Raw genomic sequence first — 17,913 nt, forward strand, 5'->3', positions numbered from 1 at the left:
GCCCAGTAGACTGGAGACACGCCTCGTGCTGTGGCCCGTTTAATTATTGAGAATCGGATGGTGATACCTCGGATGTGGTGTCCCAGTGTTCCTCTTCTCTATGAGGCCGCGTGTGACAGTATTGTGCGTCGGCCAGCGTCCCGGACTCGAACAACGGACTCCAGCCTGCCAGTCTTCGGCTGTCAGATCTTCATCCCAGCTCACAGGTGACTGCTGATGTGAGGCCGTCTCCTTCCCGTCCTCACGAGTCACCCGGGTACGTAAAAATCAGTCTTCAAATACCTTTTAACTTCTGTCTTCTGGCGGCGAGGCTGTGGCTTGCTATTTCGTCACAGCGACGGACTTGGTGCTTCTGTGTACGATGTAGTCTCTTCCTGCATGACGGTCTTCAGCACCGAAACTGAACTGAAAACTATCTTGTCGGACGCACTACATCTCCGGTATTTATTCACTTCAGTTCACTGGAGGTGAACGACTTCACGGTCATTCCCTCTTCTGTCACATTGAAAAGCTTCTCGAAGAATCTTCTTGACGTCGGTCATTGGATCTTGGAATGTAGGCGAGGGCCTTTGATCACATGTGACAGTTGAGAAACACGTGAGCCAGTCTGGCGATGCCCTGACGGCTGAATCGTCAGCTTCTGCTTATGTGGGGAGGGCGATTGCTTCTCCTGAACGTACTGACTTGCAATCGCCGGACGTTGCCACTGCTGCTCTGTGCGCTGTTTGCCAGTGTGTAATTCTTCTAAACTAAACTAAGTTATTCATTTATTTTCTAATTTCTACTTCACTTCACATTGATTTCACTACTTTATTTACCTATCTTAAGTACCACTCAACACTGGGGCGATCGGTTTTCTAAATGAGATAGTGAACGATCATGAACGTTAATCATCATATCTGTTTATGGTAAAATAAGGAAACACGAATAATGAAATGTGTGAAAGAGTACGTCGTAAAGAAAGCAAAGAATTGCTGTGCCGAGACCCAACTTCGTCTTTCTTCTTGTAGATGCACTGTACAGTTAATCAAATGCACGGCGCGTGCCTCAGCGGCGGTCCGTCATTGGCTACCGCTATCTTCCGCCGCTTCCAGATGGGAACGCTTATACCGCGATCCGCCGCGTCACCGCCGTAAAACGCTAGCCGCTGCTGTTGCCTCGCGCCGCGCAGTAGCAGGAATCAACATCGAACAGGAAAACCACACCGCGCATGCGCGGAGTGCCGCTGACGAAGACTCGGGCGGGGCGGCCGTTGTGTTAGATCGCAGTGTCACGCGGCAAGATCCGATATCTCCAAACGTAAGTTCGCTGGGTGGATTACGAATTTTCACGCCATTCTTCGTGCTTCTATGCCTGCATATTACTATACCTGCATAAAACTGTAGACTACTCGCTAAGGGCAGTACAGATTTCAATATCAACCGGGAGTTCACAAACTTTTTCTGTCGTGCTTTTCTTCTGAAACGTAAATTTGCCCTCCCCCTCCTACTTTTCAATCCTCCTCATCACTTCTCGTCCTTGGCACAAAAGTAGTCCACTTACTTCGCTCTAATTATTTAAAGTAACAATTACAAAAATAACAATAATAATAAAAATTAGAGACTGCCCTTCAAACATATCAAACATTGTTTTTTAATTATCACATTTAGGGCTATTCAAAGATGATGAAACTTAACGGCTACTCCTACTTTATAAATAACCACGACTGTGTGTGTTATTAGATCTGAACAAAGTCTTGTTTTCACTGCATTGTTCTTTTTTTTCTTTTTTTTCAGATTTGTTAGTTAAAGCTTAGCTTTTCCCGTCTACATTGCTTCTAATTTATTTAAAACATTTTATTATGTGAAATATTACGAAGTACAAATGACGATAGAACTGTCAACAATTAAATGCCAATTAAAACACTCTTGTATTCAAACTGATCATCGAAAAAGGAAATAAGAGCAAAAATGCACTCGATGAAAATTCGGGCTGTTGTTGAAATTTGCACGTTTACTGTGATGTGTATACGGGAATTTGTGAAGAAAGCAGAACCAGTTGTGGTGTATCTCTGAAACAGGAACTGAAGATCCCCTTTCAGGCGCATTCGAGGCCCGTATTTCGTCTGAATACCATTGCGGAAAATGTTGACTCACACATGTAAGTTAATGCGAAGGGTAATAACGTGTCCACTGTCCTTCATCATTCCGAATCTGCATTTAGAAGTTTTTAAGAAACTTCGCTATAAATTTATTTCCAAATGTTTTATTACTTGAGAGTTCTGTTAACTCCTCATGTTCTATTGTTTTAAGTGTGGTCAGTGGTGTAGTATGATAGGATCTGGCGGGTTGTGGATCCAGTCGTACTCAAATGAAGCTTCTGGAAATCTGTCCTTGAATTGTTGACGAAGGTTTTTGAGATACTACGCCAATTCTACTAATTTTTCCTAGATGCAAGTCCTTTCCTCTTCACGAATTCAGAGAAAATATCTCGCAGTTGCTATTCTCCATCTTTGCTTTTCAAAAGTCCACGTCTTCTCTTAAACGCAAGCACTTTATCGTTTAGAAATATATTGGTATTTCGATCTTTAAGTGATATGTTAAGATCATTCAGTTTCTCATAAACGTCGGTTCAGCTGTTCAACAGGAAAAGACGAACATCATCCTTCACATCCACAACGCGACGGGGAATTATATCACGAGACAACCAACGTATTTCCGCCTGAGATAGAAGCGATCATGATTAGAACCCACCTCCTCACCAAGACGGAAAATGGCCTACTGTTTAAAGTTCGAGCTTTCACAAAATTTGCAACACTGGCTGCATCGTTGAGCACTTCATTAATTCCGTTCGAACTAGTTTATAAGACAATGTATCCCTGTGTACCGTGAAATGTGTGAATTTTACAGGAGTATAAAGGGCGCACTCTTCCTTCAACCCATGTTCAGTTCCAGTAAACGCTGCTACCGCATGGTTACATGTAACAACACTATTTGTCCATCACAGATTGTTGTCAGCAAAAAAGTAATTTACAAAAAAGAAATTATCTTCGCCTGCGGTCCCCCCTTTCAGAGATTTACAAAATAGACCGTCTTCGTGTATTTCGCGTTCGTAACACTAGCGAACAAAAAAAAAAAAAGCTTGGAAAGATTTCCGGTATCAGTACTGTCATGAAGTCACAGGGGAATTTTGGGCTTAGTAATTACTTTTTCATGTCACGTTATACCATTAATGTGACGAATCACGGTATCATCTGAGAGTGGTATCGATTTCAGACTCGCGCCAAACCTTTCTTCGTGTATTTCGACGGTTGTGGGAAGAAGTAATTTCTCACAAACAATGGGTGCTGATTTGCATATTGCAATTAAGTACGATAAATCTTGAATGCTCGAAGTTCTTTCGTAGAAGTTAATACCTGGTTTTTCAGGAATCTGAAATTTCGTCTTAGTTGTTGGTAATTACGCTGTAAAAATTCGAGGGTTTCACTCATACGATTTGGATGTTTTTTTTTTTCAGGTGTTCCCTCAGTTTGACACTCTGCAAGCTATTGTTGGCTAAATAAAAAACACATTACAATCTTCTTCGTTATTGAAACTGGTGCTGCTAAACTGTAGTGCCAGATTATCAACTTGATGTTTACGCACTTTGCTTTAGAACTAACATTGCTGATAAGAACAGAGGAAGACACAAAAGATTCGTGAATTCGATTAAATTTGAATCTTTTTCCTTATTAGAATCGCATACTTTCGAAGGAGAAGGCACTCGGTAAATTCCTACCCTGGGATCTCTTGTCCCCACTCCGAATCTTCCATTTATCCATGGCGATGGAGGAACTTGGATTACTTTATTTTAAATCCAATTGACTGCTTCCACTGAACATGCACTTGCACTCAGCTTCTAGCCTGCGTACTACCTCTCGACTGGTTTCGGAAGCTTGGCTGAAATCGTGGGGACCGTCACAGTCACTATGATTAACAATCTGCTATTGAAGTCAGCGCTGTAAAGAAGTGGCACTTACATTGTCCAGTGGTTTATTGTCATTGGTGATTGGTAAATGCTTGGTAAGCAACTAAACTTCTGCGTGTTTGGTTTGATTCTCAAGTTTCCTGCTGACAGGAACTACTGATCAGTTCTTGCGAAATAAGGTAGCGAATTACCGATGCTGCGTACGCCCCCGGTAGCTGAGTGTCAATCCCAAGGGCCGCGGTTTGATTCCCGGCTGGGTCGGAGATTTTTCTTCGCTCTGGGACTAAGTGTTGTGTTGTCCTAATCATTTCATCCCCATCGACGCGCACGTTGCCAAAGTGACGTGAAATCGAGAGACTTGCACCAGGCGAGCGATCTACCCGACGGGATGCCCTAGTCACACGACGTATATTCACCGATGCGGCAGCTTCCTAACTTGGTTCATGGAAGGAGGATTTGACGCTAGCAGTATTTGTTCGACGGATGTCTGTTGTAATATTAAATGCAAAGATTTCAATGAAAGTCAGCGCCCCCCTTCTATTACTCTCGGTCCCCCATCCCCCCTCCAAAGTTGGTGGGGGGAGGGGGGGGGAGGACGCATACATCATTATTTAACGAAACTACTAGATATAATGTTACAAACAACGTTTGATAACATTGTAATTCTGTCAGAGACAGCAAAGGACTTGGAAGAGCAGTTGAACGGAATCGATAGTGTCTTGAAAGGTGGATATAAGATGAACAACAACAAAAGCAAAACGAGGAAATTGGAATGTAGTCGAATTAAGTCGGATGGTGCTGAGGGTATTAGATTAGGAAGTGAGACACTTAAAGTAGTAAAGGAGTTTTGCTATTTGGGGAGCAAGATAACTGATGATCGTCGAATTAGAGAGGATATAAAATGTAGACTGGCAATGGCAAGGAAAGCTTTTCTGAAGAAGAGAAATTTGTTAACATCGAGTATAGATTTAAGTGTCAGGAAGTCGTTTCTGAAAGTATTTGTATGGAGTGTAGCCATGAATGGAAGTGAAACGTGGACGATAAATAGTTTGGGCAAGAAGAGTATAGAAGCTTTCGAAATGTGGTGCTACAGAAGAATGCTGAAGATTAGATGGGTAGAGCACATAACTAATGAGGAGGTGTTGAATACGATTGGGGAGAAGATAAGTTTGTGGCACAACTTGACTAGAAGAAGGGATCGGTTGGTAGGACATCTTCTGAGGCATCAAGGGAATACCAATTTAATACTGGTGCGCAGCGTGGGGGGTAAAAATCGTAGAGGGAGACCAAGAGAAGAATACGCCAAGCAGATTCAGAAGGATGAAGGTTGCAGTAAGTACTGGGAGATGAAGAAGCTTGCACAGGATAGAGTAGCATGGAGAGCTGCATCAAACCAGTCTCAGGACAGAAGACCACAACAACAACAGTGTGCTATTTCACATTTGACACCTCTCCAGGCCAGAGTAACTTTTAAGTGCTAGTCGAATAGCAAAAAACCACTGTTTTTGTGCGTTTTCATGTTTATCTTCTGTCAGAAACACAAAACGTTATAAAAAACTAATAGTGCGCCTTCCTTCTTTGCCAGTGCAGTGATTTATGGCACTGAAATCGATTCTTCACCTCCAGTGCATGCAGAATGGTGATTTATTCTTTTATTTGGTCGCTAATACTGTCAAAATAGGTGACATCCACAAAAAAGAAAAAAAACGACTGTGGACAGCCTCGGTAGAGTGCTATCCTTCTCTGATTAATATTATCTCTCTGGCCAGTACCTAATGCATTTTTTATCCTTTTTTGATATAATGTCTGCAAGAGTGTGACAGAAACTAACCCCAGAAGAGCATTAAGCATGGTACGCTAAACAAATATGTGTTGCTTCTCTGGTCCTGCAATAATAAAATGCAGGTACCAGCCAATTAATACCAAGTACTTACTATAAACGTCGGTGTTACTCACTTACTCTTATGGCTTTCTGCGTCCCCTCCACTACCCATCTCATCAATGTGTACTCAAATAATTCCCAGTGCACCATCAGAAAACATTATCATCTACATCACATGCTCTTGGCTCACCGCAGGAGCTGTTCCTATCTCAGTTGTCCTAGATAAATGAGTAGTCAGCGCAACAGAATGTCAGTCCTAAGGGCCCGGGTTCGGTTGCCGGGTGGGTCGGACATTTTCTCCCCTCAGAGACTGGGTGTTGTGTTGTCCTAATTATCATTTCGTCCCCATCAACGCCCAAGTAGCCGAAGTGGCGTCAAATAGAAAGACTTGCACCTGGCGAACGGTCTACCCGACGGGATGCCCTAGTCACACGACATTTACCTTTACTTGTCCTAGAAGCCTAGAACACTGACCTAATCTGGCACCCAGACCCTCTTCTTTTTCTGGTCCCGTGATTCTCTCATGTACTACACCAATCAAGCTTTTCAACACCTTATACTCTCCCGGCCAATATATGCTTAAGCGAGGGGGTACCCAAAAAACGGGAATAACATTGCCGTGGGCGGAGCTTGTGTAGTACACATTCGTGCCGCGAGGCCTGTATAGCGCAATTCAGTGCCAGTTCAGTTCCGCCTGTGTTCACCGGGCTTGTGCTGTTCATCTGCAGTGACTGTTTTTGTTAACACTGTTTTGTTCTTGTTTCGCTTTTTTATGACGACAAGTTTAAGTGAGCAACGCGCAGCTGTGAAATTTTGTTTTCTACTCGGTAAAAATGCTGCTGAAACTGTTTTAATGTTGCGAACAACTTAACAAGATGACTCTATTGGAGAAACTCAAGTTTACGAGTGCTTTGCTCGATCTAAAAATGGCGACATGTCGATTGATGCAAACCTCATTCTGGACGTCCATCAACTCCCGAATCGACGAAAACGTTGAAAAAATTCGAGAGCTTGTGCTCATGGATCGTCGACAGATAATTGATAAACTGTCAGAGATTAGTGGGTTATCTTGGAGCTCCGTGTTCTTAAACCTAATTTGTGAGACACAGGAGATTAGTTCTTCCATCACGACAACGCACTTATACACACAGCCATCCCTCTCAGGTTTTAGCTGAAAGTGGCATGGTTTTTCTAACCCACGCATCTTACTCTAATGACCTAGCTCCGCGCGACTTTTTTTTATTTCCGCAAGCGAAAGGACACCGATTACACAACACTGATGAAGTCAACAAAAGAAAAAAAAAACCGAGGGAGGAGCTTTCAACCATTTCTAAAGATGAAGCCAAAAAATGTTTTGAACAGTGGTGTAACGTTGTTGCATTAATTTGTGGTGTAAGCGGTGCTGCTATTCATGACCATAAAAGTGGGATAAAAGTTGTGAGCTGTCTGGGGAAGTTAACCTTGCATTACTGCGCAACTGTTTCACCAGGCATCCAGTCTAGCTTACCAAATTCCCAACCAGACTAACATTGAAATTTCAGCATATTAAACCTGAGTCATAACTAAGCGTTTGTAATCTTACGGAACACATCAAATATGGAGCCAAGATTGGGAGACTGCATACAACACTGCATTCATAAAATAACACACGAAGAACGTTGAAACATATGCAAGAGGAAATTAACCACAACCAACCGATTCAATTTTCACCCAAAGAAGTTACGTTCGTAGCGCAATCCTGTCCGTCATGTAATTACCACACACTGCTATACTAAATTCATACTAACTCTCTGTGAAATCTTCCCGAAAAGAATAGCTGAGGGCTACTTTGATGATTACACCGCATGCTTCACGTGGTCAACTTGGTTTACACAAAGAAGCGTAACTCCACAATAATTTTGATAATTAAAATAAATTAGATCGAAAAGCAATTTACAAAAGAAAAACCTCGAACTGGTTACTATCGCCTTACTATTAACCTGATGGGTCAAACAATTGTATAAGCACGTGGTACTGGTCTCACAAAGTACACTCCACGTGGGTTGAACATAAAGAGAAGTCGCTATATTGAAAAATATTGTCAAGACGAGACGTTATAATCCCAGGCACATTCGCAATTAAGATTGATGATCGAAGTTAAAGTTACTGATCAACGCGTCGTTCCACTTTACTCACAAAGTAGTGACAAAGCAACTACCGGAATATATTCTGAACTATACACTCGAATTACACAGCGTTGCAATTTAAGATAACATTAGATATTTTAGAGCTAAACCTGAAATAAAGGTCATTAAATTTTCAGTTAGGCTGAACTTAAGAAATCCATTGTCCTGCGGACTTAGCAGACACGCGCTTAGCCGGAGATCTTACCACTTCAGACGCTCGCCACGGACAGACTGACCTGCGGGGCTCCTAGCGAGCGTGCTTCACAGATACAAACAGAAGTGACCAGAGGGGCAGCTTGCTATACCAACATCACAAGGGACGGACAGGACAATACTAAGGATAGAAACCTCCTTGCATTTAGAAAACGTAGCTACCTGTTCCGACGTTGGTCCTACTGTTCTCTAGCAGACAGGCTCGTCTGCTACCATCAAGCATGCAACTAGAAATACATTTGCCCATTCATTCTTTCACACAGAAGGGACGGGGAATGACAGAATCTTATCATATACAGTATATAAAAGAAAGCAGATGTAGGTTCCATATGAGACTGTGTGACATGAATTACATATAAACTGTGTTTTAAAGTGTAGTAGTGTGACAGATCGTTCTTGTTTTATGTGTAAAAGTAACACTGCTCAGTCTCCTCCCAGATAGTCAGAAACACCACAGTAAATTTAGAAGAGGAATTTATGCCGTAAATGGCAACAGATTTAAGAAATTAACATGAAAGGAATCCAACAGAGACCTTTCATAACCCCAACGCTCCGGGAAAAGACTGTGCAGGGAAATTTCTGGCCATGCTAGGACATTCCCAAGCAGGCTTCTCACACCCAACTTAAATCAAAAATGTAAAGAAAAGGCAAAAGGTCACCAGCTACTTGCTAAAACACAATAATTTCAACACCTCTTTAGAATCTACCAATTTCAAAGAGAAAAATAAACATTCTGTGACACCTATTTAAAAGATAGTGTAGACCTAATTCGGTCAGCAAATAAAAACAATGGTTCCTGTGTCATTAATGTGAAAACAATTTCTGGTTGTTACCCTTATGGAGTTCACCAGTATTTGCTCATTGCAAGAGCCAACTGATCACAGGAAATTTTATGACTGTTTATTAACAAGTAAAATTTATGAAAATAGCAAAGGTGCCACAGCAATAAAAAAAACATGAAAATAACATCAGTATTATAAAGCAGAACATTACAGTGCACAATCCGCAAAAGCAAAAAAAAAGATAAGAGAAAAAACATGTTTTACAAAGTGGTTATCGCAAAAAAATTCTATATCTTATAAAACTAATAATTTGTGGAATTAAAATAACTTTGTGGTACTAATTTAATCACTCTACTATATTTCAGTTAGTTATCAAACAGTGATCGCTGTGTCATTATACTGAAACTACAATTGATTATGAGATTGGTACCCTTAAGGGGTTCCTCACTATAAATATGCCCCATGCAAAGGCTAATCGATCACAGTCCAATGAGCATGAATAGGTATCTGACTGATAAAGGAACCAATGCCACAGGAATGAATTTACGAAACAAAATATCACAAATCTAATACAACACACAAAAACAAACATTGAGAAATAAAACAGCTCTGAAAGTACAGTAGTCAACGTCTAAAAAAAACACCAATAAATAAAACACCTGCAAAATACAAGAGTCAAAGTCTAAAAAAAAAAAAAAATAGAACACCTGCAAAATACAAGAGTCAGTCTAACAAACACCAATAAATCGAACCCCTGCAAAACACACGAGTCAGAGTTTCTCTGTATAACGCACGTATATGCATTGGACTAAGAACCGTATAATCACTTTCACTGACACTCTCAGTAGTTGCACTGTTACGAGGCACAAAATAAGGGGAGGGGGGTTTGTCGCCGCAGCTGTCAGCAGGGATTTTTGTCCATCTGTTGCGTGCAATCCCGCCGTCTTTGCCCTCTCACGAAGTTTCTCTTGGTGGCCTGTGTCACGTACATCTCAATTTGGTTCCATGCTTATGTTGTCAAATTCGTGCGGTATCCTCGTTTGACACGCCAGGTTGATATTCCTGGGCAAGGATGACACTTAATGGCTCTTCTTTGTGCCACCCTTAGCGACCAGAGAACATCGAACCATGATTAACTGTCGCTTGACAGTGGACATCCGCCAGGAAATGTTGATAGTGGTCGTTGAAGTCTGCTAGTTTCTCTGGACAGTACATGTCAATAGGCTCCACGGCCCTTTATCCCCCGTCTTCTGTCGTTTCTGCGCGCCCGTCTCGCCACGGTCGCCTGCGTGTGGTGCGTTGCCAGCAGATGGATTTCCGCGCGGTGGACCGCTCGCCCATCTCAGGTCATCGCCTCCACGAAGGGTCGCACTGGTGCGGCCGCCCATTAGCTCCAGGTGCAAGGGTAAGTGTTTACCGCGCACCCTTCTTTTGTTGTCGACCACGCTCCCGAAGTGGCCCGGCTGACAGTGTGTCCTGCTGGGAAACCCGCCAGTTGACAACTAGCTCTCCTCCTCGCTGCTCCCTCTGTCTCGTAAGAGTTTAGCCGATTCGCTTTCGCGTTCTCAACTGCATTCACAGAAATTGTTCATCATAGTTATGTGATTACCAAATGTCATACATAATACCACTTAGTATTGTCTTTCACAATTTTTAAGAACAAAAGTGAGACTTAATTTTTCTTAATTAAAAAAGTTAGATGAATCGACAATATAAAAATAAAAGTTAAATGACTTGACAATATAAAAAAATAAAAGTGAAGTGACTTGACAGTATAAAAATAAAAATTAAATGAACTGACAATATAATATCTAAATCCACATCACTAATGTGGTTCACTTGCGTTTTAAGAAATCAAATGCTACTTACTAATTCACTAAAATGAATAGGATTATGCCTTGTGCAAGCATAGGTCAGCACATCATAGGGTTCAAATGTTATTTACACACACACATGCACACATGTTGTCAGTTCTACAAACTAACTACCCATAAACATGCATTACTCAAAATTTTACTTCAATCCACTACTAGTTAATCCAAAAAGCTACTTCAATGCTACTTCAACACAGTGTTTATACCACTACAACATTGTTCTAATTCATCCTCTTCCTGACGCTCGCGACATACGTCTTGTCACATGATAAATATGGAGAAACTTTCCTTAAACATACACAGTCACATTGTAGGGAAGCAGCCTACTCACGATATATAGAATTCATATGCTTTCCATTGTGTGGGCACAGTGAACTTTTATTTACAGGCATCACGTTTTTGTTAATCACTTTCTGGTTGCCAACATTGTAGTTACAGAGCCTGTGTTGAGAATGGCAACAACAATATATAGAAATTTTCCACCCACCGCTCCACAATGTCTTGCACAGTCTCTCCATCCACACAGAGCAGTTTCTTATTATATTGAACCATATAGCGAAAAGTCCGCGGCTCGTGGTCTTGCGGTAGCGAAAGGGGTACCGGATTCGTTTCCCGGCGGGGTCAGGAATTTCTCTGCCTCGAGATGACTGGATGTTGTGTCTCTTTTACAATCATTTCATCTTCATTCACTCGCAAGTCGCCGTAGTGGCGTTAAAGGAGCCCCACGAGGGGTCTCCCGGCCACCAATGCGAGTGTAATTCTACTACTGAGTGGTAGGTAGAACACGCCAAACGGCAAATAAGAAGGGAACTGATGAGGCACAGCGCTGAGAAGGCTTTCTGGAAAGGGGCTTCAGTCCGGAACCGCGCTGCTGCTACGGTCGCAGGTTCGAATCCTGTCTCGGGGATGGACGTGTGTGATGTCCTTAGGTTAGTTAGGTTTAAGTAGTTCTAAGTCTAGGGGACTGATGACCTCAGATGTTAAGTCCCCTAGTGCTCAGAGCCATTTGAACCATTTGTTACTTGTGTATTCACTTGTATACTCTTTCCAAGGCCCACAAATTCACTACTGCCGTCTGGTAACTTATATTGTGGTGGGGCATAGTGAAAACTAGTTGATATCTTTTGTTGCCTTTTTGCTATTTCTGTTAATTCAACAACAGTTTAACCTATCGACCTACACATCATTCTCTCTCTCAGCCTTTTTACATCCCTCATCTGAACGTCTGTCTGTGACTACCTTCTTGTTTAACGAATCTAAAACATGCTGGAGATAGTGACTCTCATTTTTCAATAATGCTGGCTCCCGCTCGAACACTTTGGACAGAGTTCGAAATTTGCGAAATTCATCACAGTTCTGTTACTCTTTTGCTATAAGCTAGGCGACAGAAGCATTCAGAGTTGTCACTTGCGCCTCTACCGTATTTAATATTGAACCAAACCGACTATTAGACTAGAAGGAAGATGCTCTAATCATTGTTCAGCTTTGATATTTCTCTGTCATAGAATTGAAGAATCAGATTATGTCTCCTTTTCTTTCGTTTTTTCTAATTTCTCTCTCTTCTTGTTTCTGTTTTTCCGGATTGACCATAAACTTAGTAAAAAGTATCGGCACATCCTCCCCCTCCCTTATTCTGACAAATTTGTTATATTACTGCACCAGGTATCCACACAGAAGTAAACCAATAACCTCGTTAGCGTAGTAAATACACTTACAGGTTACAAGACATATCCCACTCTACTATTTTTACATGAAACCAGTCATGGATTTACTTTACACAAGTTACAGCTCTCGAGCTCAGTTATTCCAAATATTTGGCTACAATCACTGCCCTGCATACTAGCAACTGAGTCACTGTCCGTCCACTACACATGTTGTTCCCTTATCTGTTCAAAAATGGTTCAAATGGCTCTGAGCACTATGGGACTTAACATCTATGGTCATCAATCTCCTAGAACTTAGAACTACTTAAACCTAACTAAGTAAGGACATCACACAACACCCAGTCATCACGAGGCAGAGAAAATCCCTGACCCGGCCGGGAATCGAACTCCCTTATCCGTCAGTTACTCAGTTTCTCACTCCCGCATTTAACTACTCATGCACATGCAGTCCAGGTTTGCAGATTATTTACCTTAGTCCCTGTACTTGTGTGGTTCCTCGTGTTGTTGTCTAACCGTCAACCAAAAAATAAGCAGCAGAAGATCAGTTCATCTACAACTGCAGGTTAAAATTTCTTCTTCTGCATTCAGTCGTCCTGTATAGGTCGTACTTTACCGTAAAACATAAATTTAGGGCAGTATCAGCTCGCATTTATACCTCTTACCTCTACTACATACACATTCAGTCCCTGAGGTGACTGTTAATAGCAAGCAATCTGTGTAGAAAGCTTTGCTTGAAGCATTGTGAGAAACTAGGAATTGATCTCAAAGTCGCCAGGTCCTGTGACAAGGGTGTCAGTATCTGTGAGTAGCTGTCAGGCAAAGAAAAATATTTCTAAATGTGGTGTGCGTACTGTAAGACCTTCGGTACACTCACCATCAGATTATTTGACTTGTCGCTCTAGGCGAGTGTCAGCAATATGTCTCGTGATCTTATCGTGGCGTGTTTATCTCTTGCCGTTAGGTCAGACAATAGAAATGCCACTTGCACGCTTTGAGTAGCAGAATGACGGTGACCAACTTTAAACAGAACTTGATTAACTTTCACACACATTTATTAAAATGATAAAAGTCATAAACCTTACTTAACTTGATTCTGGATGCTGTTTACAATTGACAATCTGAAGTTCCTTTGGTATTGGTACGTTAATCTTATTGTCACATATCTCTGATACTTGACGAAGTGTCTATACATTTATCTTCATGACTATGTACAGGAATATGATAAGTTTATTAGGCGCAGACTGAAACTTGACTACAGACTAATGCAGACTCGTACAGACTGGTGCAGACAAATGCAGACTAAGTAATTGGAGGTCTGTACACTCGTAATAATACCTCGTGCATTCAGGTTTCCCTGGGGGAGTGTGATCCGCGAGGAGAAAAGGTTCTACGTTAGCAGCAATCTCATTGGCTGCGTTACATATTAATACGCGGATCGGTGGAAGCAGAATTTGGTCCGTCTCTAAGACAGCGCCATCTCGTAGTGCGGAGATGACGAGCGCTGCGCCCGCGCTTTTGTGCTTAGCGGGGCGCGCTCTAGTGGGAAAGTTGTGTACGCGCTGACTACGCGGAACTATGTACACAACACTAATAAATGTAGTTCTGGTCTTCACTGGGTGGGTACGACTCTGTTTAACTGGCCCCTTATTCCATTTACCAGTGCAACTAAATCTGTGTTGCTAATAACATATGATAACATTGTGAGAATAGATTCTGCAATTTTACATTCATGGTTGGGCTTCAGGCCAAAGTGTGTTGTGTGTCACAGTAATACGAAAGGAAACCTAAATAAAGAAACCTTTACTTTTCCTTCATTGTCAGTGAAGCGATTTACTGGATTTATATCGACCCTTTATCACCACTGTTCAACATGGAAGGGTAATTTATTCTTTTACGAGGGATGGAACTTAAATGGTGGCAACACTGCTGTGGAGACACCATACATTGGATTCTAGTATTGTCGCTGATAGCACACGTTGTTGACATATCTACCTTACGTACAGCAAATGGACTCGCCCGTTGCACGTCGCCGGCGTCTGCACTATCGAAGGAAACACAGTCACTTGTGAGCGGGTGGTCTAACGTAACGGTGTCACTATGTTCTCGAAACAGGAGGTGGATCAAGATTGAATGTGCCAGAGGTCGTACAGCGCGACAGTGTCATCAAGGTCTTCAAGAGGCGTGCGGGGAATCGGCATTGCCGTACAGAACAGTGGCACGTTGGGTAAAAGCCTTCAACGAAGGTCGGCAGACTGTGGGAGACATGCATCGAGCAGGTCCTCCTAGCGTCTCTGAACAAGAAGTGCATGCTGCTGCTGCGCTAGTGGATAGTGATCGACGCCATACGATTCGTGAGGTCACCCACGAAACCGGATTAGCGCATACGACTGTGCTTCGCATCCTGAAGGAAAGCCTGGGCGTCCGAAAAATTACATCAGGATGGGTCCCGCATGAACTGACGGAAATGCAGGAATGGATGCGTTACGACGCTGCTCAGACGCACTTGGAACGTTATGAGCGCGAAGGAGAGGCTTTATCGTAACAGTGGATGAGACATGGGCCTCATCGTACGAACCAAAACTGAAACGCCAATCCAACGTATGGCGACGTTCTGGGTCGCCGCAAAAGTCGAAAGTACGTCAGAGTCCCAGTATGGTGAAACTATGGTGATTATCGTGTACGGCTGGGTGGTGTTATCCTAACGCATTACGTTCCTCCACGGCAGTAGGAAATTCAGAGAAGTGGACAGCCGCGAACGGAAGCGAAGTGCTTGTAGCATCACAACAAGTCCCGCAATCACGATACTGCCTCTGTTGGGAATTTGAAGAGCCCAGACTTTTGCAAACATGGTACGCAGTAGGCGCTTCCGACAGAATCACTGGTTTTGGTGGCTCCAGTCAGATATATATGGCTTTCGGATACTGTGATAAGAACACCGCCAGAATTTTATAGTTAATGTGAGTCTCATTCTCAAAGGCATTGCTAGTTATTATGTTCACTTTGTGCAGTTTCACTGGAAATGTGTAATATTTCTGGCTTATTCAGCCATCATATTAGGCTCCAGGAAGCTATTCCCAGGACAGTGGAGTTGCAAGAAGCATAGAGATGACGCAATGTGGGATGAGGTACCGGTGACAAATGTTAGATTCGGTACCATCCCCGTGAGAAAGACCGCCTGCATGATGCTGCTGCTATGTGATTGGCTGCTGTGTTCGTCGGTAGGGCGCCAAAACGTTAAACTTTAGTTGCTGTTATTAATTAAACCTCTCATCCAAATTACTTCATTTTTTTAAATAAACGTCTCTCAACAGCCAGCTATCAGTCAATCATTTCAAAATTATTAAAATCAAAGTATTACTAAAACAAAAAACTGAAGATATTACTGCCGATGCACTTCGGCGGCGCTGGGGTCACGCCTTGCTGGCTTGGCACGCGAAGAGTCTCGGGCAGTCCAACTCTCCACTTCTGACCGTTCCAGTAGACAGACATGTTGTCTGAGGCAGGATGTATTTCATGTTATTTTAGCCAGATATAATGACTGTGGAAAGATATGTTCAATACGTTGTTATCAAGAATAGTTTCTCGTGGTGTCTATATCAACAAAAACGCGAGTGGCATCCTATATGAGTTGTAATTTATTCGTAGCAGCAGTTCCTTGCGAAGCTAATTTCAGACTCAAGAAAAAGAATCCACGACCTGCGTGCTGTTTTCTGCGCTGGGGACATCATCATCATGAAGACAGCTGGTTAGTGAAGTGTACAAGAACTTACGTATTCCACACAGGGCAGTGGAAACAACGAGGCACCTCACGTGTACTGCATACACAGTACAAATGTGCTCAGTGACACGTCATCTGCAGTAATGCAGAGGAGGTAAAGAAGGATGAAAGTATTAACACTATCTCACTTTTATTCCTCTTTTTCTTGCCGTAAATTGGATGCTAAAACTACTTAGTCTAGGTTCTCTAATGATATTTTCGGAAATATCCTGATTATCTATATACATTTGCGCTGCGGGGGAGGGAGGGGGGAGGGGGGGGGGGGAGAGCTCTAGTGATCCAGAAACATCCAGTTGCGCAGTGGTTAGTTTTGTGGTGATCGGTTTCAAGTTATTAGATTCATATTGGTTCCTTTAAAAGCGAAATTTGGCGCAGATGTACGGCCAACGTAGATGGATTGGAGGTTCATGCACTTCGACCAAGATAGCATCGGCAGAGGTGAAGCGTATTGCACCCAAACAAGCTTTCGGCGCTTTATATTGGCATTTATTAATTGTGTTGAGCTGAGTGCCAAGTGCAGAGCCATAACAACTTCTACAATCAGTGAATGGACATACCATAGCGTGGCAAATTTTGTTGCTGACGTTAAAGTTCTACCGAGTCCTGCCATAGCTCTGGTTGCATTGACAACCATATCGCATTTCTTAGCTACATATTTTGTGTGCGCCTCTCAGGTAAGCTTATGGTCGATGAAGAGAGGTATTTGATTACCGTCTTCAAAAGAAAGGTTGCTATAATCACGGACAGATTTACTGTTTGCCTCGAACCCTTCGGTAGACCCTGTGTATTATTCTCATTCGTATATAGGGTCACCTTCTGAAGAATCTTCATTCATAGCCAAAGATGGTCTTGTGTATGTTGAAATATGTGCATAGATACCACTAAACCCGCGAGTGTTTAAAAAATCTAGCTCCCGTGTCTGAAAAAGGTTCAATTGTCTGTTTGGTTTGCAAATGAGTTAATGTGTTAAACACTTTACAAATGAGTTAATGTGTTAAACATTTGACTTCAAGCATGTAAACGAGACAAATCTATTTTTGGGAGACGCTAAGTTCTCTTATTCTCATACACCTTAACAAGGAGACCTCTTCAGCGGTGCACAGCTGGACGAAAAAAGAAATTCGGAATTTTGTGTAATACACAATAGCATTAAAATCGCCCCATTCCGCAGTCTGGCTGTGTGATATACTGGATAGGATAAGAGCTTTGCATGCGAGAGGTTGTCTCCACAATTCTCCTCAGGTGACGTAACTTTTTTGTTTTAAAATCTTTATCGAAATTGCTATGATCATTATCTTTATTCAATAAAATGGTTTAAAAGTAATCTCTATTCTTTTGTCATATGATTTTCATCACCAAATGAACTTTTTCATTTGTTTCACTTTTTCTTTATACCGTTCTTTTTCCAATCGCAATTGTAGTGAATATGGATTTAATTATATTTATCTCTTATAATATTCAACTGCTTGAAAGATCCGATCTGTCAGTTAAAAAACAAAAGGCGACATGATCTATATATGTTGTCCAATGGTCTGAAAAATGTATTCTTGTTACCAGATTGCGACTTTTTTTGCACGATAATCGTTATAGAAATATTTAAAGCATATCCT

At 42.1% G+C, this 17,913-nt stretch overlaps 1 protein-coding gene across 1 annotated transcript in view; it reads left to right on the forward strand.

The window, feature by feature from the left end:
* The first annotated feature begins 1,170 nt into the window (after nt 1-1,170).
* The window catches only part of LOC126292201 (uncharacterized), an 82,745-nt gene continuing 66,002 nt past the window's right edge, over nt 1,171-17,913 (forward strand). The window contains exon 1 of the mRNA XM_049986055.1: nt 1,171-1,299. The gene's annotated coding sequence lies outside the window, so the exon portion shown is untranslated. The remainder of the gene's footprint in view (nt 1,300-17,913) is intronic.

Source organism: Schistocerca gregaria, chromosome 9 (assembly GCF_023897955.1).
Source record: "Schistocerca gregaria isolate iqSchGreg1 chromosome 9, iqSchGreg1.2, whole genome shotgun sequence".
Lineage (NCBI taxonomy): Eukaryota > Metazoa > Arthropoda > Insecta > Orthoptera > Acrididae > Schistocerca > Schistocerca gregaria.